General features: G+C 40.7%; 1 protein-coding gene across 2 annotated transcripts in view; it reads left to right on the top strand.

Annotated features, from left to right (window-relative positions):
* The window catches only part of LOC126482677 (uncharacterized), a 101762-nt gene that overhangs the window by 63746 nt on the left and 16187 nt on the right, over positions 1-21829 (top strand). The window lies entirely within an intron of this gene.

Here is a 21829-nt window from a genome sequence, read left to right as displayed (position 1 = left end):
CAATCAATAAGCCGGCTGAAGTGGCCGTGCCGTTAAAGGCGCTGCAGTCTGGAACCGCAAGACCGCTACGGTCGCAGGTTCGAATCCCGCCTCGAGCATGGATGTTTGTGATGTCCTTAGGTTAGTTAGGTTTAACTAGTTCTAAGTTCTAGGGGACTAATGACCTCAGCAGTTGAGTCCCATAGTGCTCAGAGCCATTTGAGCCATACAATGAATAAGGAATATTACCTGGAAGTTATGCACCATTTGCATGAAGCAATCTAAAGAAAACTACCAGAATTGTGGTGAAACCCCTCATGGAAATTGCATCACAATAATGCTTCCACTCATACCTCAATGGTTGTACATGATTTTCTGGCAAAAAAACAAAACCATTATGTTGGCTCGGTGACTATTTGCTAGACATTGTCCCCTGTAATTTCTGTCTATTTCCAAGTCAGGAGAGAACCATGAAAGGACATAGTTTTCCGCCATTTTTGAGATAAAAACAGAATTACCAAAGGAGCTGAACACCATAACAAAAAGTGAGTTCCAGAACTGCTTCCAAGACTGGAAAAAGTGCTGGCACAAGTGTATTATATATCTGAGAAGGATTACTTTGAAGGGGGCAAAGTTGATGTTGGTGAATAAATAAAGATTCATTATGAAAAACAAAAATTCCCATTACTTTCTGATCACACTTCATGTGATATAAAACTACACTTCATCACAATTAACTGTCAGGCCATGTAAAGGGATACCATAAGCGAATCCTACTCCACACGTTTCCTACAGTCACAGAAATAGTGGTTATTGCTACTGCAGTGTTCCCATTATAGATATTTTCCTTGTATTGAATATGTTTACTTTTCAGCACATTGATTTGCACTCAAACTATAATTACAAGTGTTGGACAAAAAACTGGAAACTCTGCAGGCAATACATGCTTAAACATAAATGCAGATGCTTGCCGAGCCTGGTGGTGGCACTGTTGTATTTGACAACGAATGACACTTGTCCAGTGCCATCAGTGTGTTGCACATGTCAGTCATAATTTGAACATTGTTCTATCTAAGTGTGAGTGCGTTGTATCGGAGCTAAGTGAATTCAAACATGGGCAAATTGTTGGTGCTCATATGGTGGATGCTTGCGTAATAAGGTAGATAAAATGTTTTGAGTTTCAAGAGGTACTGAATTGAAGATTTGTACTGCATAAAGGAAAAGTGGAAAAATATCATGTGCTAAATCACAAAGTGTGTTGAGTGACTGCGAAAGACAATTGTTGAAGAGGATTGTGGCAAAAAATAAGACGAAAACAGCTGCAAAAGTCACTGCAAAACTGAATATCTCATTCGTGAACCCTGACAGCACGTAAACATTATGAAGGGATCTCCATAAGCTGAGAACTGAAGGGTGAGCTGCAATTCCAAAACCACACATCAGTGTTGCCAATATGTGTAACAGGAATGCATGGTCCCAACACCATAAAACCAGGACTTTGGAGCAATGGGAGAAAGTCATTTGGTTGGATGAGTCTTGTCTCACATTGTTTCCAACTTCTGGCTTAGTTTATATATTATGTCTGCTGTCCCAAGCCTACAAAGTAGACTGCTTGCTGCCAAGAGTGAAACATGCTGGGGTTCAGTGATGATTTGGACAGCCATATCATGGTTACTCTGTGAGGTCACATTCCTTCCAAGGATTACATGACCATTTTGGCTAGTCAAGTCCATCCCATGGTACAATATTTGTTCCACAATGGTGATACTGTGATCCAAGATGACAGGGCACTGATCAAACAGCTTGCATTGCCCAAGACTGGTTTTGTGAGCACGACGATGAATAGTGTCATCTCCCTTGGCCTCCACAGTCACCAGATCTCAATGTTATTGAGCCTTCTTTGCAATCTACTTTTGAGGAACTTGAACACTATTTTGCAGGAAGAATGGCATAAGATACCCTTAAAAACCACACAGAACCTCTGTTTATCCATTTTGAGATGACTGGAAGCTTTTTTGAATGCCAACAGTTTCCTTATACCCTATAAGGCATGGTAATATGTTGTGTTTGCGGCATTTCCATATTTTTGTCCATCACTTGACCATGACTGTGCAAATCTTCAGACTTCTTTTCGTTGGCAGTCAAATAATGTTGTGAGAATGATTCTTCAACAACATTCTCCACATATTCTTCAATTATTAGGGTTAGGAAAAAATTGTTTAATTTTATGGCCAAAGTTGGTGTTATTTTTCTCCAAATTCAGTGTTACTTTTACAAAATTATTTGTTATTTCTGCCAAATTTAATGTTATTTTTTGCCCAATTCATTGTTTAGTTTTTGCCACTTTCGAAGTTGTTTTTTGGGATATTAGGATTTTTTGGCAAATTCAGTATTTTTTTTGTCACATTCAGTGTTATTTTTTGGCAGATTCAGTGCAATTTTTTTCAAGATTCATTGTTATTTTTGTCAAGTTCGTCATTTTTTGCCAAATTCATTGTTATTTTTTGTGACATTCACTGTATGTTTTACCAAATTTGGTGTTACTTTTTGCCAAGTTGAGCATAATGTTTTGCCAGGATTCATGGCTTGATGATAAACCCTGTAATGTTTTGCCAGAATTCATGGCTTGATGTTAAACCCTGAGCCTTCTGACATTGTGGTTCATGACGTCACATCATGGGTACTTAATGCTTTAGAAAGAAAGTGGCCATTGGGGGTGAATTTCATTGCTTGCTGATAAAGTCAAACATGAAATCATTATGACATATATGTGCTGTATCGAAGACAACAGAGGCAATCTATTGACTTTTGTGATGTTTGAGAGACTAAACTGAGATACCCATTTTTGCAGTGAATTAAAGAAGCCACTCGTTATTGCTTCAGTTGGAACACTCACTGCAATTTTGGAAGCCCTTTTTTTTTAAGTGTGAACCTGCTAGCTTTTGGAAAAAATAACTTCACAATATATTTTTCAAGCAGTAATATGTTATATGGTGATACAGTTCCTGTGTCTGAAACTGCGAGTCTGATTACCTTTTTTTTAATTTATTTATTTATTTTTTTAATGAAAAAATTGCTGACCATTACTTAACTTAATAATTTTTGGAAGGGTTGGAATCTGTATTCCGTCCCTACAAAATAAGTCGAAATTTGGTGTCCACATGTTTCCACTGATTTTCTGTACGTTAAATTACAGCGAGAAACTGTCTTCGTCGATTCAACACCCATGCGCCGGCTATATATCCCCATCTCCCCCAGTAATTCGCAACAAGCAAAGCAGGGTGGTATGGAGTCCATGTTAAACTCGACAAGAGTAAGGAATTACCTTCAGAAATGATTCAGCTAATTAAAATTAAAGACTGACATGTCTAATGCCAAAGCATAATTTGACAATTGACCTCCATACTGTCAACCAATTACATGTATCATTGAAGAACTGCATCAGTGTGTATGATCTGGTGCTAGTAGTTTATTAGCAAGGATTTTTGAATCTGAGCTGTAGACACAGTTTTGAGATTTTCAGTCTCACCAGGGAGAATACAGGTGCCAATCTGACTTATCTACTTTGAGACATCATTGATGTCATTAGTCACATTTAATGCCAAGGTTAACTTCTCATTTTGTTCCTGTGTACATGATAGGTACAACATTTTTGCTGAAAATAGATGACTGAAGCCCTTTTTTCTCAAATATCAGTTTCAAGTGGCTGTACAGAGCTGACAATATTTGCAAATGGTTCTTTATATCAGTGAAATGCAAAGTTTTATAATCATCTGACCCTTACTTTCAACACATCTTAAAATTTGCAACAGTACTTTCATTGCAGTTTCCAAATGGCTGTGAATACTGGATTGAAGAATTTTATAACAGTGACCATCAAGTGAAATGGAATGAAGATATCAAACTACCTTGAAAAATAATATATAGCGTGCTAAGCTCTTCTGCATCTAACAGCAGCACTATATGTTTTGTGTGCCAAGGCAAACTACTTTTCTTACATGCACTGTCATTAGTCATGCCCTAAGTTTTTAGGATCTTAATGAGAATGTTAACAAAACTTTGAATTTTACTGATCTGAAGAACCATTTACAAGTATTATCCACTCAGCATTAGATGTGACGAATGACTTCCCCAATGTGTCAATGCATATAAGTGAGACTAGCACCTGACTTTCTCCCAGGTGAGATAGAAAATCTCAAAAATGTGTTTGAAGATCAGATTCAATAATCCTAACTAATAAACTACTAGCCCAACTTCAGACCCACTGATGCACTTCTTCAATGATATGTGTAATTGGTTGACAGTATGGAGGATATCTATTAAATTATGTTTTGGCATTAGACATTCTAATATTTAATTTTAACAACTGAATCATTTCTGAAGATAAGTGCCTATTTATATTGAGTTTAACATGGACTCCATACTACACTGATACTTGGTGGCTATTTTTGCACTAAAAAAAATTAGACTCTCGGTAGTTTCAAACAGGGTATCTGTACCACCATATAACTGCATTTAACTGACTGAGCCACAGAGTACAAAGCTGCTGAATTTATCATTCGCAAATCATATTGTGAGGACATTTTTCCCTAAAGTTGGCAGGTTCATACTGCCAAAGAAAATAAAAGACATCAGTAGCTTTCAATATTCCTGTGAATATATCAATTGAAGATATAATGAACTGCTTCTTTAATTTATCTGCAGAAATGGTTACTGCAGTTTAGCATTTCAAATGGTCACAAAAGTCATTAGATGGCCTGTGTTGTCTTTGATACAGCATGCACACATAATAATGACATCACATCTTGACATTAACAGCACACAGCCAGACTCACCCAGTGGCGAACACTGATACTATACAGCAGCGCTGTTTATCCTAACTGCGGTGGCACATACAAACAGAAGATAGCAAAGTCCAGACTCCGCTGTTATACTTCTGACACTGAAACAGAAACATAAGATGAAATTGTGGAAAACACGCAGTAAACATGTTTTGAATTATTTTATGCCTACGGGACCAGTAATACGTTTCCCTAGCACAATTTATGTTAACAGTATGTGGAATTCAATACAGTGAATGAAAAAGATATTTATGCAACTACATATTTCTTCTTTGAAGCCTGGTGAGAAGATGAATCACAGAACTAGACTACAAATTTAGGTGTCTTATGATTTGTTTTCCACGTCAAGTGCAAGACGTTAAACATGAAACATACATTACACCATATAAGATAAAACCTCACAATAAATATTAACGCCTTGATTTAGACAGGAAATCTGAAAGTGTGCTATGTCATGAGGCTAAAAACTTTATAAGCTAAAGTATTGCCAATCTGATTTGTTCAAAAAAATATCTCCAAGAGGATGTTTATTTACAGTAAATAGCGCTACAACAGCCAACTACAAATGCCAACTGCAAATGCATTTTTCCTGGGTGTTATATATCTTCACTATTTACTGCTAATGCCCACTAATTTCTTCTTTCTTCATTCCATGGAGAAATGAGCATACAGAATGTACCAGTATTATTGATGAAATGTCCTGGCAGATTAATCTGGTTTTAATCTACGTGGAAGTTTCATTTCCACACACTCTCTGCTGCGTAGTAAAAATTCATTACGAATCATTATTGATGTATATAAGTCATTTCCATGTCTATCACATTTTAATATGTTTCACATGACCCATAATTCAAAATAAAATGAATTTATTTTCATTAGAAAATTATAATTCAGTATGTGTTTTTTATAATTTCCACTTTGCAGAAAAAATAGAATTCAAATAAAAGTAAAAGTTATTTTAGAGGCAACTTTTTTCTTTTTCAAAATTTTTTGCGTTGTATTAGGAAACTGATGTCTGGGCACAGACTTTCAAATTACATAAATATACACAAAGAAAATCGAACAGGGCCAATCCATAACATCCTCTTGTCAGATAAAAGCTCATACATTGTCCAGTCACATTTAATGAGACTACAACCTCTATTTGACCACAACATGCAATAACCAGTCATAGGAGGCAGCTGGGAGCACTAGCAGTGAAGGGTATAAAGAGCATGTCGGAGAGATGCAGAAAACACAGACATTGTCATAATGCTGAGCTGGGGCAGTGTATCTTATGTCCAAAAGAGTGTGATCATTGGCTTTCAAGACAAGGATGGAAGCATTTCTCAACATTTCGACAAAGGACATAAAATCCTGCATGACAATGGGAGGTCGGGGAGCCCGCATTCTTCAGTGACTGACATTTCCCTCAGGGATGCAATGGTGAAAGCAGATCAGCATGTGCACATCACAGCCATTTCCTGGGAGCTTGGCATATTGCATGGGAGTGATTATGACATTGTTCAGAGGTCCTTAGGGTACCAGAAGGTTTCATGTAAGTGGTTGCCTAAGCAGCAAGCAAATGATGTCTTCACTGAATCATCTGGAACGATATTCCAAGGAGGGTGAGGGTTTCCTGGGCCGCATTGTTACCGGTGATGAAACATGGATACTACAGTACAACAATTCACAAGTAACGATGAAGCCAAGACAGCAGACCAAAGGTAGTTCCATAATCAGCTGGACAAATTCTACCATAGGGCACCTAAAATTTAGTGCTGCAATGGAACAAATATGTGAACTGGTGTAGGGACTATGTGGAAAAAGGTACGTAGAACGTGATGTATATTTGTCCTTACCTGTAGGTACCTTACTTTGTGTGTATTTCCTTGTATGAGCTTTCACATTCATGTCACAACAAGTACATCATGCAGGTGCAATGCCACATTGATGCAAAAGGTGTCCTTTGGAGAAGGCAACACTGAGAATTGCCAAGGAAGAATATACAGATTAAAAAATTTACTTATGAGTGAGAAGCTATTAATTTGTTTTATCTTCACATAAAGCATATTGCATATGTCCATGTAATAAATGTACAGTATTATACAATTCAGTGGAAATTTATTTGGAGTAATCAGAAGGAGTAAATAACTGATACACTGAATTGAGATATACTTCAAGAGTAATATTTTTAGGATTCAGCCACCCGGAACCCTCTCAGCATCAAGGGACACAGATGTCGACAAGGTTAAATCACATTACAAACTGTACTGTAAAACTCTAAGCAGTCATAAGGGCATCAAAATGTATGTACTTTCAAGAAAAAATAAGCTCCTCCAGCTACACAAGGCTGTTCCAACTCATGCAACACAAGGCTGTTCCAACTCATATGCCTGCCATCAGAGAGCTGGGCACCCATGGGCTCAAATGGACAGGAGTCAGCTAAAGGCTGACATGTTGGCACTCAGCTAAGCGGGCCAGAGTCTACGCACATTCTGCATTGGCCAAGCACACGCAGACAGGTTGGCTGCTTGGTCAGCACTTGTGCAGAATGCATGTAATATGGTTGCTGGGTAGGTAGCCTATATTAGCTTTGCCTGCCTAGGAGTAAGCTGAGAGGCACTCGGCAGTGCCCATGTCCTATGGAACAGGCAGTATCCAAGACCCTTTAATGCATATCACAAGAAAGGTGACCTAGAAAATTATATGGTCATCTCTTTACTCTCATTATCAAAAAGTAATAAAACTATAGTGAAAAATTGATGCATGGGGTACTTCATAAAGTACAATTTTTTGTGTAAAGAACATTTTGGTTTCAGGTATGATAAAAGCACAGGATCTGCTACAGTTCAAAGACACACACACACACACACACACACACACACACACACACACACACACACTAATGCAGATGGATAAAAAACAACAAATTAACTCAAAACGTTTAAAAAAAAAACTCCAATTGCAATTTCCACATAAGCAGAAAATCCAGCAGTAGTCTCTAAAGGTAAAAAGTGAGATCACAGAATGTGAATCAAGAACAAAATTTCTATGGATGTGTGAGGACTCACAAGTAAAGTGGACTGAATATATTACATTCCTCAGGAAGTGAATAGCTTCAGCAGGCTATGCACTTACAATAACAAATTCAGTGTGTAGTAACTCATGCATTATAACAACATATTCTGCATATGTTCATGTTATAATTCATTATGGATAACCTTCTGGACAACAAATGAGTAGAATATACAGTCTTTAAGCTACAAAAGAAGACTATACAAATTATAACTAAAAGTAGAATTCTCTGCACTAACTTGTTTTTAAATTTATGGGAATCTTAAACCTTCCATGTGAATACGTTTTGCAAACAGTGATCCACATGATGAAAGATATCAACCAATACTCGACAAACAGCTCACTAAATGAACATGGAACAAGACCAAGTCACCAATTACATATCAGGATGCAATCCAACAATGGAAAATCCAGGTTGGAATAATGTCAATATTATCAAAAGAATAAATTGCTACTCACCATATAGAGGAAACATTGAGCTGCAGACAGGCACAACAAAAAGAGTGCTGTACATTTGAGCTTTCAGTCACAAGGTATTCTTTAAAAGTAGAAAAGACACACAGCCCTTTACACAAGCAAAACTCACATGCACATGACAACTGTCTCTGGTCACTGAGGCTGGACTGTGAAGAGCAACTGCGCCTGCTGGAAAACCAGTCTATGGTTGGTGGGGGTAAGGAAGAGGCTGGGTCAGGAAAGGGCAGGGTTAGCAGAGCAGGGGTGGTAAAAGGTGTAGTGCTACTTGTGGGGGAATGCAGGGATATGGTAGGGCCACTACAGTGCAGTTGGGAGGTTAGAGGAGGGAGGGAAGGGAAGTGGAAAAGGAGAGAGTAGAGGAGGCGAAAAGTGATTAGTGGCTGTGTTGGTGGAATAGAAGGCTGTGTAGTGATGGAGTGGGAGCAGAAAACATGGTAGGTAGCTGAATAAGAGGGACTGGCAAAGGTTGAAGCCAGAGGGATAGGGGAACATAGTATATATTGCAGGGAGAGCTCCCACCTGCGCAATTCAGAAAGCTGGGGCTAATAGCAAGGGTCCAGATGGCGCAAGCAGTGAAGCTGTCATTGAAGGGAATCATGTAGTGTTGTGCAGCATCTTCAGCAACTGTCTCTTAGCCAGTGTTTGTCAGTGGCCATTCGTGCTGACAGACAGCTTGTGAGTGTCAGGTCCATTCAGAAAGCAGAACAATGGTTGCAGCTTAGTTTTTAGATCGCATGATCACTTTCACAGGTGGCCTTGCCACCTTTGATGGGGTAGGAGATACCTGTGTCTGGACTGGAGTAGGTAGTGGTGGGAGGATGTACAGGACAGATCTTCTTCATCTAGGACTATTGTATGGATATGAGTCATGATGCAAGGGATTGCTAGCAGCGATCGAGTAAGGATGGACAAGGATATTGCATAGGTTCACTGGGTGGGGGAATACCACTGTGGAAGAGGAGAGGAGAATAGTGGGTAATATATTCCTCATTTCTGGGCACAACAAAGCATAGTTGAAGCCCTGGTAGAGAATGTGACTCAGTTGCCCCAGTAGTGGATGGTACTGAGTCACAAGGGGAGTGCTCACTTGTGGCCAGACGTTGGGTACATGGAAGGTGGTAGGTGAGCAAAGAGACAAGGCATGGGAGATCTGTTTCTGTACAAGACTAGTTGGGTAATTACAGTCTGTGAAAGCCTCAATGAGACCATTGGTGTATTTGGAGAGGGACTGCTAGTCACTACAGATGCGAAGGCCACGGATGGCTAGGCTGTATGGAAGGGACTTATTTGTAGGGAATGGGTGGCAGATGTCAAAGGTGAGGTACTGTTGGTAGCTGGTAGGTATCATATGGGTGGAGATACTAATGTAGTCATGGTTGAGGTGGAGGTCAACATCGAGGAAGGTGGCCCGTGGGTTGAGGAGGACGAGGCAAAGTGAATGTGGGGAGAAAGTGTTGAGGTTATGGAGGAATGTGGATAGGGTGCCCTCACCCTCAGTCCAGAAAATGTCATTAGTGAATCTGAACCAGGTGACTGATTTTGAATTCTGATTATTTAGGAAGGATTCCACTAGATGGTCAATGAATCGATTGGCATATGATGGTGTCGTGCGGGTGCTCATTGCTTTACCACAGGTTCCCTGTAGGTCTGGAGTCAGCAGGGCACAGGAAAGGTAGTGTTCAACAGCAACAAGGGTACAGTTATTCAGGATGTTAGTGCAGAGGGAGGTGGCATCAGTAGTGACAAGTAGGGTGCTGTGTAGTAAAGGAACAGAAACTACAAAGAGGCAGTGGAGAAAATGGTTTGTGTCTTTTATATAGGATGGTAGGTGTGTGGGGAGTGGTAGGTGTGAGGAGGAGATACTCAGGAGAGATAATTTCAGATGGGCCTTAGGATTTGAGGAGAGACTGGATTTCTGGAACAGGGTCACTGTGACAGGGTTTGGAGGTGGATGAATCTGTCAGCTAGCTGACTCGCTGCCTGGTAATCACTGCAGTTCTAAACCACAGTTGTGGAACCTTCGTTGGCAGGTGGAATAATAAGGTCAGGATCAGTCTTCTTGGTTTCCTTGTTGAGGGATCTGGAAAATGATGGTGAAGCAAGGTTTGAGATTAAGAAATTCTGGGATGTTAATAGGGGGTGCTTTGTGGGCAGTGGGATATGACCATGGATGGGTGGAGGAATGAACTGAATCATCTGCTTTGGGTTGAGTCTGATAGGTAGGGTTACCAGCAAGAAAGTGCGAGCGTCGTTCAATAAGTAATGCCCCACATATTTTATTCTCAGAACGTATTTATTGTTAAGTGAGAATTTGGTGACAATACATATCAACATGTCTTGTTCATGTCCTATTTTTCTACGTAATCTCCATCACATTCTGTGGCCATATGCCAAGATTGTGGAAGAGCATTTATTCCCTGGTGGTAAAAGCTCTCCTCCTGTAGCCGTAGCCATGGTTTCACGTCGCGACTGACCCTCTCGTCATCTTCAAAGTGTTTTCCCCGTAGAGAATCTTTAAACAGCCCAAAATAACAGAAGTCAAAAGGTGCCAGGTCTGGACTGTAGGGTGGATGAGGCAATGATGTCCAGCACAATTTGGCGAAGTGTTCTCAGATTCAAAGACTTGTGTGTGGGCGTGCATTATTGTGTTGGAGCAAGATTTCTGCTGTATTCTTGTCCGATCAAACATGTCGGAAACAGTTCTTGAGTTTATTCAGAATCTTCACCCATGAGAATGACACCACCACAATCCCAGAAGACTGTCACCATGACTTTTCCAACAGAGGGCGTTGTCTTGAATTTCTTATTTTGTGGTGAGTGAGGATTACGCCACTCCATGGACTGCCTTTTTGTTTCCAGCACAAAATGGTGCACCCATTTCTCGTCCCCCGTAACAATCCGTGACAGAAAGACCTCTCTGTCAGTTTCAAAATGCTCCAACAATTCAGATGAAATGGCCTTTCTTTGAATCTTGTTGTCCACTGTGAGCTTTTGTGGAACCCACCGTGAGCACCTCTTTGAATATCTGAGAGTCTTGATTGTTGCAGATGCCCTTCCAATGCTGACTGACAACTGTAGAGCCAGTTGTTGAGTTGTGATGCACCAGTCGGCACAAAGAATGGCATCTGCATGATTCAGCATGTCTGCAGCAGTGGCTGTGACAGGACGTCCTGAGCATGGTTGATCATGGAGCTCTGTTTCTGCATTTCCTGAGGCTGCGATTCAGCATGTCTGCAGCAGTGGCTGTGACAGGACGTCCTGAGCACGACTGATCATGGAGCTCTGTTTCTGCATTTCCTGAGGCTGCAACTTTCTTTAGCCATTACCTAATCATACTCCTATCAACTGCAGCATCACCATACACTGCACACAAATATTTATGGATGATCACCACAGTTGCTTTTTCTGCACACAAAATTCAATAACAGTACACTGCTTGTAACATGAGTCGTACATAGATGCCATTTTGATGCTGTACTATGACTCTGCCATCTGCCAGAATGGTTCAAAATTTCACTGGCGCACAGATCAAACATCAAGTGTGAAGCAAGCACCATCAAGGACGTTTGACTATGTATACCAATGGCTTTAAAAAAAAAAATGTGGGGCATTAGTTATTGAATGACCTTGGTATTTCCACTGTAGGGACAGGGAGAAGGAGAGAAGGTCTTTAACAAGTTCAGTATGTTTCAGTTTGGGGGTGGGGCAAAAGGAATCTCATTTGGAATGGACTCATACTCTTGTGGGACTAAGGCTTTTGGAGAAAAGGTTCATTGCTGTGTTTCAGGTCTGTTTAGGTTCTGGATTCTGTATGGTGGTGGTGGGAGTTTCTGAGGATGTGGTAAATCTATGCCTGGGAGGAAGGCTTTGTCAGCTGTGAGGGGATGTGGGAGAGGTTTGGAGGCTGTTGTAGAGGTGGTGGATAGTGTAGTCTACTGTGTGAGTAGGAGGTGAACAGGTTGGAGAGTTTTTTGAGGTGGCATTTGTACACTTTTGTAGTTCTTAGAGGGCAAGAGTTTCAATGTGAGATGTGGGAGCAGGAATTTGGGATTGCAGAGCAAGATAATTTTACAGATGGATAGGAGGAGCTACAAGGAGGTTTGGACCTGATTTACATGGTTTTGCAGGACTAAGATGATGAGGGGTATGAACTGGCAGAATTCAAACACATGGAGTGTATTTCGGGAGGAGGGATTACAGCTGGAGTTGGGCAATTTGATGGTAAGGTCACCTGGAGAAAATTCATGAACTAGGCAACAACACCTCATATCTATTCATGTCAAACCTACCAACCATCAGCGATACCTCCAATTTGACAGCTGCCACCCATTCCATACCAAGAAGTCCCTTCCATTTAGCCTAGCCTCCCATGGCAGTTGCATCTGGAATGATGAGCAGTCTCTATCCACATATACCAAGGGTCTCACTGAGGCCTTCACAGACTTCATTTACCCAACTAACCTGGTAAAGGAACAGATCTCCAGTGCCTTGTCTCTCCAGTCACCTACCACCTCCAATGTACCATCTGGCCACAAATGAGCACTCCCCTTGTGACTCAGTACCATCCAGGACTGGGGCAACTAAATCACATTCTCTACCAGGGCTTCAACAACCTCTCGCCATGCCCTGAAATGGGGAATATTTTACCCACTATCCTTCCTATCCCGTCCAGAGTGGTATTTCCCCACCCACTGAACCTATGCAATATCCTTGCCCATCCCTACTCCATCCCTGCTCCCAATCCTTTGCATCATAACTAATATCAAGGTAACACGCTGAGATGAATACCTGCCCCATACATCCTCCCACCACGCACTGCTCCAGTCCGGACACAGGTATTCCTATCCCACTGCAACCACTGTGCTGCTTTCTACGTGGACATGACGGTCAACAAGCTGTGTGTCTGTATGAATGGCCACTGACAAACTATGTCCAAGAGACAGCTGGACCCCCCCCCCCCCCCACCCAGTTGCTGAACATGCTACCCAACACAACATTCTTCACTTTAACGACAGCCTGCACCATCTGCATCCTTCATACTAAAGTCAGCCTTTCTGAACTGCATATGTGGGAACTCTCCCTGCAATATATCCTACGTTCCCATAACTATCTGTCCTCAACCTTCACTAATACCTCTCCTGCTTCCACTTCAGCATTACACAGCCTTCTATTCCACCAACGTATCCACTAATCAATCTTTTTTGCTCTCCTCTCTTTCTCTCCCTCCCCCATGAACCATGGACCTTACCATTGGTGAGGAGGCTTGCATGCCTCAGCGATACAGATGGCCGTACTGTAGGTGCAACCACAACAGAGGGTATCTGTTGAGAGGCCAGACAAACGTGTGGTTCCTGAAGAGGGGCAGCAGCCTTTTCAGTAGTTGCAGGGGCAACAGTCTGGATGATTGACTGATCTAACCTTGCAACATTAACCAAAACGGCCTTGCTGTGCTGGTACTGCGAATGGCTGAAAGCAAGGGGAAACTACAGCCGTAATTTTTCCTGAGGGCATGCAGCTTTACTGTATGGTTAAATGATGATGGCGTCCTCTTGGGTAAAATATTCCGGAGGTAAAATAGTCCCCCATTCGGATCTCTGGCGGGGACTACTCAAGAGGACATCGTTATCAGGAGAAAGAAAACTGGTGTTCTAGGGATCGGAGCATGGAATGTCAGATCCCTTAATCGGGCAGGTAGTTAGAAAATATAAAACAGGAAATGGATAGGTTGAAGTGAGATATAGTGGGAATTAATGAAGTTCAGTGGCAGGAGGAACAAGACTTTTGGTCAGGTTAATATAGGGTTATAAATACAAAATCAAATAGGGGTAATGCAGGAGTAGGTTTAATAATGAATAAAAAAATAGCAGTGTGGGTAAGCTACTACCAACAGCATAGTGAACGCATTATTGTGGCCAAGATAGACACGAAGCCCATGCCTACTACAGTAGTACAAGTTTATATGCCAACTAGCTCTGCAGATGATGAAGAAATTGATTAAATGTATGATGAGATAAAAGAAGTTATTCAGGTAGTGAAGGGAGACGAAAATTTAATAGTCATGGGTGACTGGAATTCGAGGGTAGGAAAAGGGAGAGAAGGAAACATAGTGGGTGACTATGGATTGGGGGAGAGAAATGAAAGAGGAAGCCATCTGGTAGAATTTTGCACAGAGCATAACTTAAATCATAGCTAACACTTGCTTCAAGAATCATGAAAGAAGGTTGTATGCATGGAAGAAACCTGGAAATACTAGGTATCAGATAGATTATATAATGGTAAGACAGAGATTTAGGAACCCGGTTTTAAATTGCAAGACATTTCCAGGGGCAGATGTGGACTCTAACCACAATCTATTGGTTATGAACTGTAGATTAAAACGGAAGAAACTGCAAAAAGGTGGTAATTTAAGGAGATGGGACCTGGATAAACTGAAAGAACCTGAGGTTGTAGAGAGTTTCAGGGAGAGCATAAGGGAACAATTGACAGGAATGGGGGAAAGAAATACAGTAGAAGAAGAATGGGTAGCTCTGAGGGATGAAGTAGTGAAGGCAGCAGAGGATCAAATAGGTAAAAAGACGAGGGCTAGTAGAAACCCTTGGGTAACAGAAGAAATATTGAATTTAATTGATGAAAGGAGAAAATATAAAAATGCAGTAAATGAAGCAGGCAAAAAGGAATACAAATGTCTCAAAAATGAGATCGACAGGAAGTGCAAAATGGCTAAGCAGGGATGACTAAAGGACAAATATAAGGATGTAGAGGCTTATCTCACTAGGGGTAAGATAGATATTGCCTACAGAAAAATTAAAGAGACCTTTGGAGAAAAGAGAGCCACTTGTATGAATATCAAGAGCTCAGATGGAAACCCAGTTCCAAGCAAAGAAGGGAAAGCAGAAAGGTGGAAGGAGTATATAGAGGGTCTACACAAGGGCGATGTACTTAAGGACAATATTATGGAAATGGAAGAGGATGTAGATGAAGATGAAATGGCACATACGATACTGCGTGAAGCGTTTGACAGAGCACTGAAAGACCTGAGTCGTAACAAGGCCCCGGGAGTAGACAACATTCCATTGGAACTGCTGACGGCCTTGGGAGAGCCAGTCCTGACAAAACTCTACCATCTGGTGAGCAAGATGTATGAGACAGGCGAAATACCCTCAGACTTCAAGAAGAATATAATAATTCCAATCCCAAAGAAAGCAGGTGTTGACAGATGTGAAAATTACCGAACTATGAGTTTAATAAGTCACAGCTGCAAAATACTAATGCGAATTCTTTACAGACGAATGGAAAAACTGGTAGAAGCCGACCTCGGCGAAGATCAGTTTGGATTCCACAGAAATGTTGGAACATGTGAGGTAATACTGACCTTACGACTTATCTTAGAAAATAGATTAAGGAAAGGCAAACCTACGTTTCTAGCATTTGTAGACTTAGAGAAAGCTTTTGACAATGTTGACTGGAATACTCTCTTTCAAATTCTAAAGGTGGCAGGGGTAAAATACAGGGAGCGAAAGACTATTTACAATTTGTACAGAAACCATATGGCAGTTATAAGAGTCGAAGGGTATGAAAGGGAAGCAGCGGTTGGGAAGGGAGTGAGACAGGGTTGTAGCCTGTCCCCGATGTTATTCAATCTGTATATTGAGCAAGCAGTAAAGGAAACAAAAGAAAAAATCGGAGTAGGTATTAAAGTCCACGGAGAAGAAATAAAAACGCTGAGGTTCGCCGATGACATTCTAATTCTGTCTGAGACAGCAAAGGACTTGGAAGAGCTGTTGAACGGAATGGACAGTGTCTTGAAAGGGGGATATAACATGATCATCAACAAAAGCAAAACGAGGATAATGGAATGTAGTCGAATTAAGTCAGGTGATGCTGAGGGAATTAGATTAGGAAATGAGACACTTAAAGTAGTTGATGAGTTTTGCTGTTTGGGGACCAAAATAACTGATGATGTTCGAAGTAGAGAGGATATAAAATGTAGACTGGCAATGGCAATGAAAGTGTTTCTGAAGAAGAGAAATTTGTTAACATCGAGTATAGATTTAAGTGTCAGGAAGTCGTCTCTGAAAGTATTTGTATGGAGTGTAGCCATGTATGGAAGTGAAACATAGACGATAAATAGTTTGGACAAGAAGAGAATAGAAGCTTTTGAAATGTGGTGCTACAGAAGAATGCTGAAGATTAGATGGGTAGATCACATAACTAATGAGGAGGTATTGAATAGAATTGGGGAGAAGAGGAGTTTGTGGCACAACTTGACAAGAAGAAGGGGCCGGTTGGTAGGACATGTTCTGAGGCATCAAGGGATCACAAATGTAGCATTGGAGGGCAGCGTGGAGGGCAAAAATTGTAGAGGGAGACCAAGAGATGAATACACTAAGCAGATTCAGAAGGATGTAGGTTGCACTAAGTACTGGGAGATGAAGAAGCTTGCACAGGACAGAGTAGCATGGAGAGCTGCATCAAACCAGTCTCAGGACTGAAGACAACAACTTCTACCACCCCTACTCTGCTATCCTTTCCCTCCCTTGCCCCAGTCTCGTCCTCGTCCTCCCCCCTACCGCAAACAAAACAAAAATCTACCGCAGTTTCTCTATGCCGTCTGGTGTCAGTAGCTAGAGGCAGTGGTCATGTGTGTGTGTGTGTGTGTGTGTGTGTGTGTGTGTGTGTGTGTGTGTCGGTGGGTTGGTGTTTTTTCTACTTTAGAACACGACCTTGCAGCCAAAGCTCAAATGTACAGCAATCTTTTTGTTCTGCTTGTCTGTAAGTCAACATCTCCTCTATATGGAGAGTAGCAATCCATCCTTTCCATAATACTGCCAAATTGGAAACTACACGTGTCCAAGATGTAATAAATTGATTATTTATGAAAAACAACCAAGGTGGAAAACTTCAAAACTTCCTTTAACAAACATAAAGCTATGGTACCCCACATGAAAAAAACAAATATTCTATATAATGGAATAAAATTTAACAACAAATTTCCAAAAGTGATCAAGGACAAAAATGAAATACATGCCATCAGGAATATTCATTAGAAAAGTGTTTTCATACTGTCATGGGTTACCTGAAATGATATGTAAATTGTGTTGACAAACATGGTCATGATTAACTGCTATGATTAAGAGTCATTTTACAACATGTTCAATAGCATACACAAACACACTGCCTGAAAAAAAAAAAAAAGAACCACTCAGAAGATGAGGAGGAAACAAAGCAAAACTCCATACGTTGAGGGGTGGGGGGGGGGGGTCATGCAATTCCAATGAGTCATTACAATATCGAATGAAATTCACAAAGAACTCTACAGTATGTACTCATTTATCAGGATGATGTTGAACCACTTCTGACCTGGATGCATGCACCAAATTACTTGAGAAGGATATCATAAAGCCATTGTATCCTTTCCTAAGACAAGCTGGCCCACAACTGTTGTAAATGGACCTCGATATCCTGGATAGAACCACTGGGATGGAGCTGACTTCCTAGCTGGTCCCTCAAGTGCTCTATCCTTTGATCACTACCAGCTATGACCTAAAGTCATATTCAATGACTGCCCACACCATAACATCATGAGTACAACTGCTGAATTTCTCCAAAACATTGTAAGAATGGGACCTCTCCCAGGTCATCTCCATACTTAGCCAACAATAAGTCAATCATGGTAGTGCACAACTACGAGTCATAACTGAACACATTACAATGCCATTCATCAGCAGTCCAACCTTCTAAGTTCAGCACCACTCCACATGAAGCCATTTGTGATGTAGTGTCAATGGCAGCCTACGCATGGGATAGTAATGGCCTAGTGCAGCTGTTGCTCGTCCCTGACCAATGGTGCAGGATGACACAGAACCCTGTAGAGAGTCCATTACTTATTTTCAGATGGCAGCCACAGATGTGAAGGGATTACAATGTTCTTGGTGCAAAGTTTGATGATTTCCCTTGTGGTGATCAGACATGGCTGATCAGAATCTAGATGCCTACTCAACATTCCCATGCAGTCTAACAATGGGCCCTTGTTACATATGAATGTCCTACAAATCTGAATTTGGACAATTTGGCCAGCTGGGCAAATGGAGACCTGGGATGAGGCTTCTTTCAAACTATGTCAGATGCTGACAACACTCTCTCACACAAGAAAATGGCATCTCCCCATTTCTTTACAGTGATCACTGGACATCTAACACAGTTTGTACGCCTTATGTACCCTATCTGGCCTAGTAACACTACCAATGCATTATCAAGGCAGTTCCACCTGCCACAGAGAATTGTGACTACAATCATTTACGTAACTGTTGATAGTATGTATATGTACAAATACACATGTATCTGTTTACATCTCTGTAAACTTGTATATATTTATGTGCCTGTATTGTGTAAATTTATGTCCATACAAATTATATTGATGACAAATAAATAAATATCTCAAACAGAATGACATGCTCCATAACAACCAGTGTAGATTCCTGAAACATTGTTCATGCAAAATTCAACTTGTGCTTTTCTCACAGGACATCCTAAAAGCCATGGATCAAGATGCAGTACTTCTTGACTTCTGAAAATTTAATTCAGTACCACACCAATACTTATTAGTGACAGTACAATCACATAGGGCATCAAAGTCAGTCTGGGCCTGGCTTGGTGATTTCTTGGTAGGGGGATGCAGCATGTCATTTTGAATGAGGAGCTGCTGATATACACTGAGGAGACAAAATTCATGGGATAGTGATATGCACATGTACAGATGGCAGTAGTATCACATACACAAGGTATAAAAGAGCTGCATTGGCTGAGATGTCATTTGCACTCAGGTGATTCAATAGAAAGTGTTTCCGATAAGATTATGGCCACACCACAGGAATTAACAGATTTTGAACATAGAATGGTAGTTGGAGCTAGAAGCATGGGACATTCCACTTTGGAAATCATTAGGGAATTCAATATTCCAAGATCTATAGTGTCAAGAGAGTGCCAAGAATACCAAATTTCACACATTCTCTTTCACCGCGGACAACCACAGTGGCCCACTGCCTTCACTTAATGACTGAAAAGAGTGGTGTTTTCATAGTATTGTCACTGCCGATAGACAAGCAACACTGTGTGAAGTAACTGCAGAAATCAGTGAGTAATGTATGATGATTGTATCTATTAGGAAAGTCTGGCAAAATTGGTGTTAATGGGTTATGGCAGCTGATGAGCGATGTGAGTGCCTTTGCTGACAACACAACATCGCCTGCAGCACCTCTCCTGGGCTCATGACCATATCGGTTGGACACTAGATGACTGGAAAACTGTGGCCCAGTAAGATGAGTCCTGATTTCATTTTATAAGAGCTGATGATAAGAGTTCGAGTGTGGTACAGACTCCACAAAGCCATGGACCCAAGTTGTCAACAAGGCACTTTGTGAATGAGTGGTGGATCCATAATAGTGTGGGCTGTGTTTACATGGAATGGACTGGGTCCTCTGGTCAAACTGAACTGGTCATTTATTGTAAATAGTTATGTTTGGCTACCTGGAGACCATTTGCAGCCTTTTATGGGCTTCATATCCATAAACAACTATGGGATTTTTATGAATGACAGAGGACCATGTCACTGAGCCTCAATTGTTCGCGATTGGTTTGAAGAACATTCTGTACAATTTGAGCAAATGAATTGGCCACCCACATCATCTGACATAAATCCTATCCAACACAATCAAGAGGTCAGTTCAAGCACAATACCCTGCACCGGCAAAACTTTCGCAATTATGGATGGCTATAGGGACAGCAAGGGCTTAGTATTTCTGCAATGGACTTCAAATGACTTTTTGAGTCCCTGCCACATCAAATAGATGCACTACACCATGCAGAAGGAGGTCTGACACAATATTAGGAGGTATCTCATGACTTTGGTCACCTCAGTATAGAAGTAACTTCAGGCTTGCCTCAGGGTGCGTAGTGGCATCTGCTGTTCATACTGTATATTAACAACCTGGCAGACAATAGTAACCTCAAGACGTTGTAGGGAAGCAGCCTACTCACGCCATATAAAATTCATATGCTTTCCATTGTGTGCCAGCCTAGTCCGCTGGAACTAGCTATGACATCACGAATGTTGCACAATACCTTAAAAATAAAATAAATAATCCGAAAAGTTAATAGCATGTCAGGAGTGATGCTAAAATGATAATGTGTTAAGTTTCAGTTTAATAACTTCAACAGTTTTTGAAATTTGGACGTTTTACGGAAAAATCATTGGCGCAACAGAAAGGAGCTAGAAACTTCAAAATTTATATTCACATTCCTTTTTCATTGTAATTTAATGGAAACAGCATGCTGGATCTCTCAAAGTAATATTTTGATTGAAATTCATGATTTTCTGTTTTTGTGTCCCAAAAGTTCGGAAGCAAGATAGATTAAGTAAGTGTTTAGATTAAGGTAGAATGGAGATATGCTATAATAACAAAGATCTGAAAAGTTTCAAAAAGGTAGCTACAAGACTATAGCTGTAGCGTCTCACCAAAGGGCAGGTTCAGAGCTCATCTACTGCGTGCAGTACAACTAAAATAATTCTCTCGTCAAAAGTATTTAACCTAGACACATTAGAATTTTATTATAGATACTTACCTGTGTGCTGATTGCACAAGTAAATAATGAACTTCATTGGCCTTCAGTGAATGAAGCAATTAATTATTTAGTAACTTGAAGTAGTGTTCTGCTAGCCCCAGCGGTTAGTCAGTAAGGCAAATGTTGTCGGCTGCGCCTTCGGCGGTCCGCACCACGGCTATATAAATAAGAGCGTGCGAGCTAGAGTAAGGCCCCAGTTCTCTTCTTGATTCGTGTCAGCGTACATTCCGTGTTGGAAGCCACATCGCGTTTGTGCAGTTGCCATGAACAGTCTTGGATGCCGTATTACATAACTCAATATGCACTTAACAATGAGTTCGCATTGGGGTAAAGTGTTAATTATGGAACGACTCCAGTGATTTAGTCTCAGTTTGCGTATATTGTATTTTCACGTGTCGCCACAGGACAGACTTTCTACAATTACTAGCGTGGCGTTTGATGAGTATTAACTTCAAATTTTGGCAAGCATTCACTTTGAAAATTTACATCAGTAACGGATATTGAACAGTTTCATTATCTAGGGATAATAGGATTCGCACAATAGACTCTGAAAAAGCTCTGATAGTACAATAGCTGATATGGGTAATCATTTGTCTGGAATTTTGTGCTTTATCGTTTTCAGAATATAGTGAAAATGGTTATAGTAAACTGCATTTTCTATGAATCCCAGACATCATCCTAAATCCTCAGAGTAATGAACTTCAATAATCAATAATTTTTATTCTCCATCTGAGTGGGCACAGTGAACTCTAATTACAGGCATTACGTTTTTGCTAATTACTTTCTGGTTGCTAACATTGCAGTTAGAGAGCCTGTGTTGAGAACGGCAACAAACCTAACAATAGAAGAAATAA

Source organism: Schistocerca serialis, chromosome 1 (genome assembly GCF_023864345.2).
Source record: "Schistocerca serialis cubense isolate TAMUIC-IGC-003099 chromosome 1, iqSchSeri2.2, whole genome shotgun sequence".
Taxonomy (NCBI): Eukaryota; Metazoa; Arthropoda; class Insecta; order Orthoptera; family Acrididae; genus Schistocerca; species Schistocerca serialis.
The sequence above is the reverse complement of the archived record's forward strand: the minus strand, read 5'-3'. Positions and strand labels throughout refer to the sequence as shown.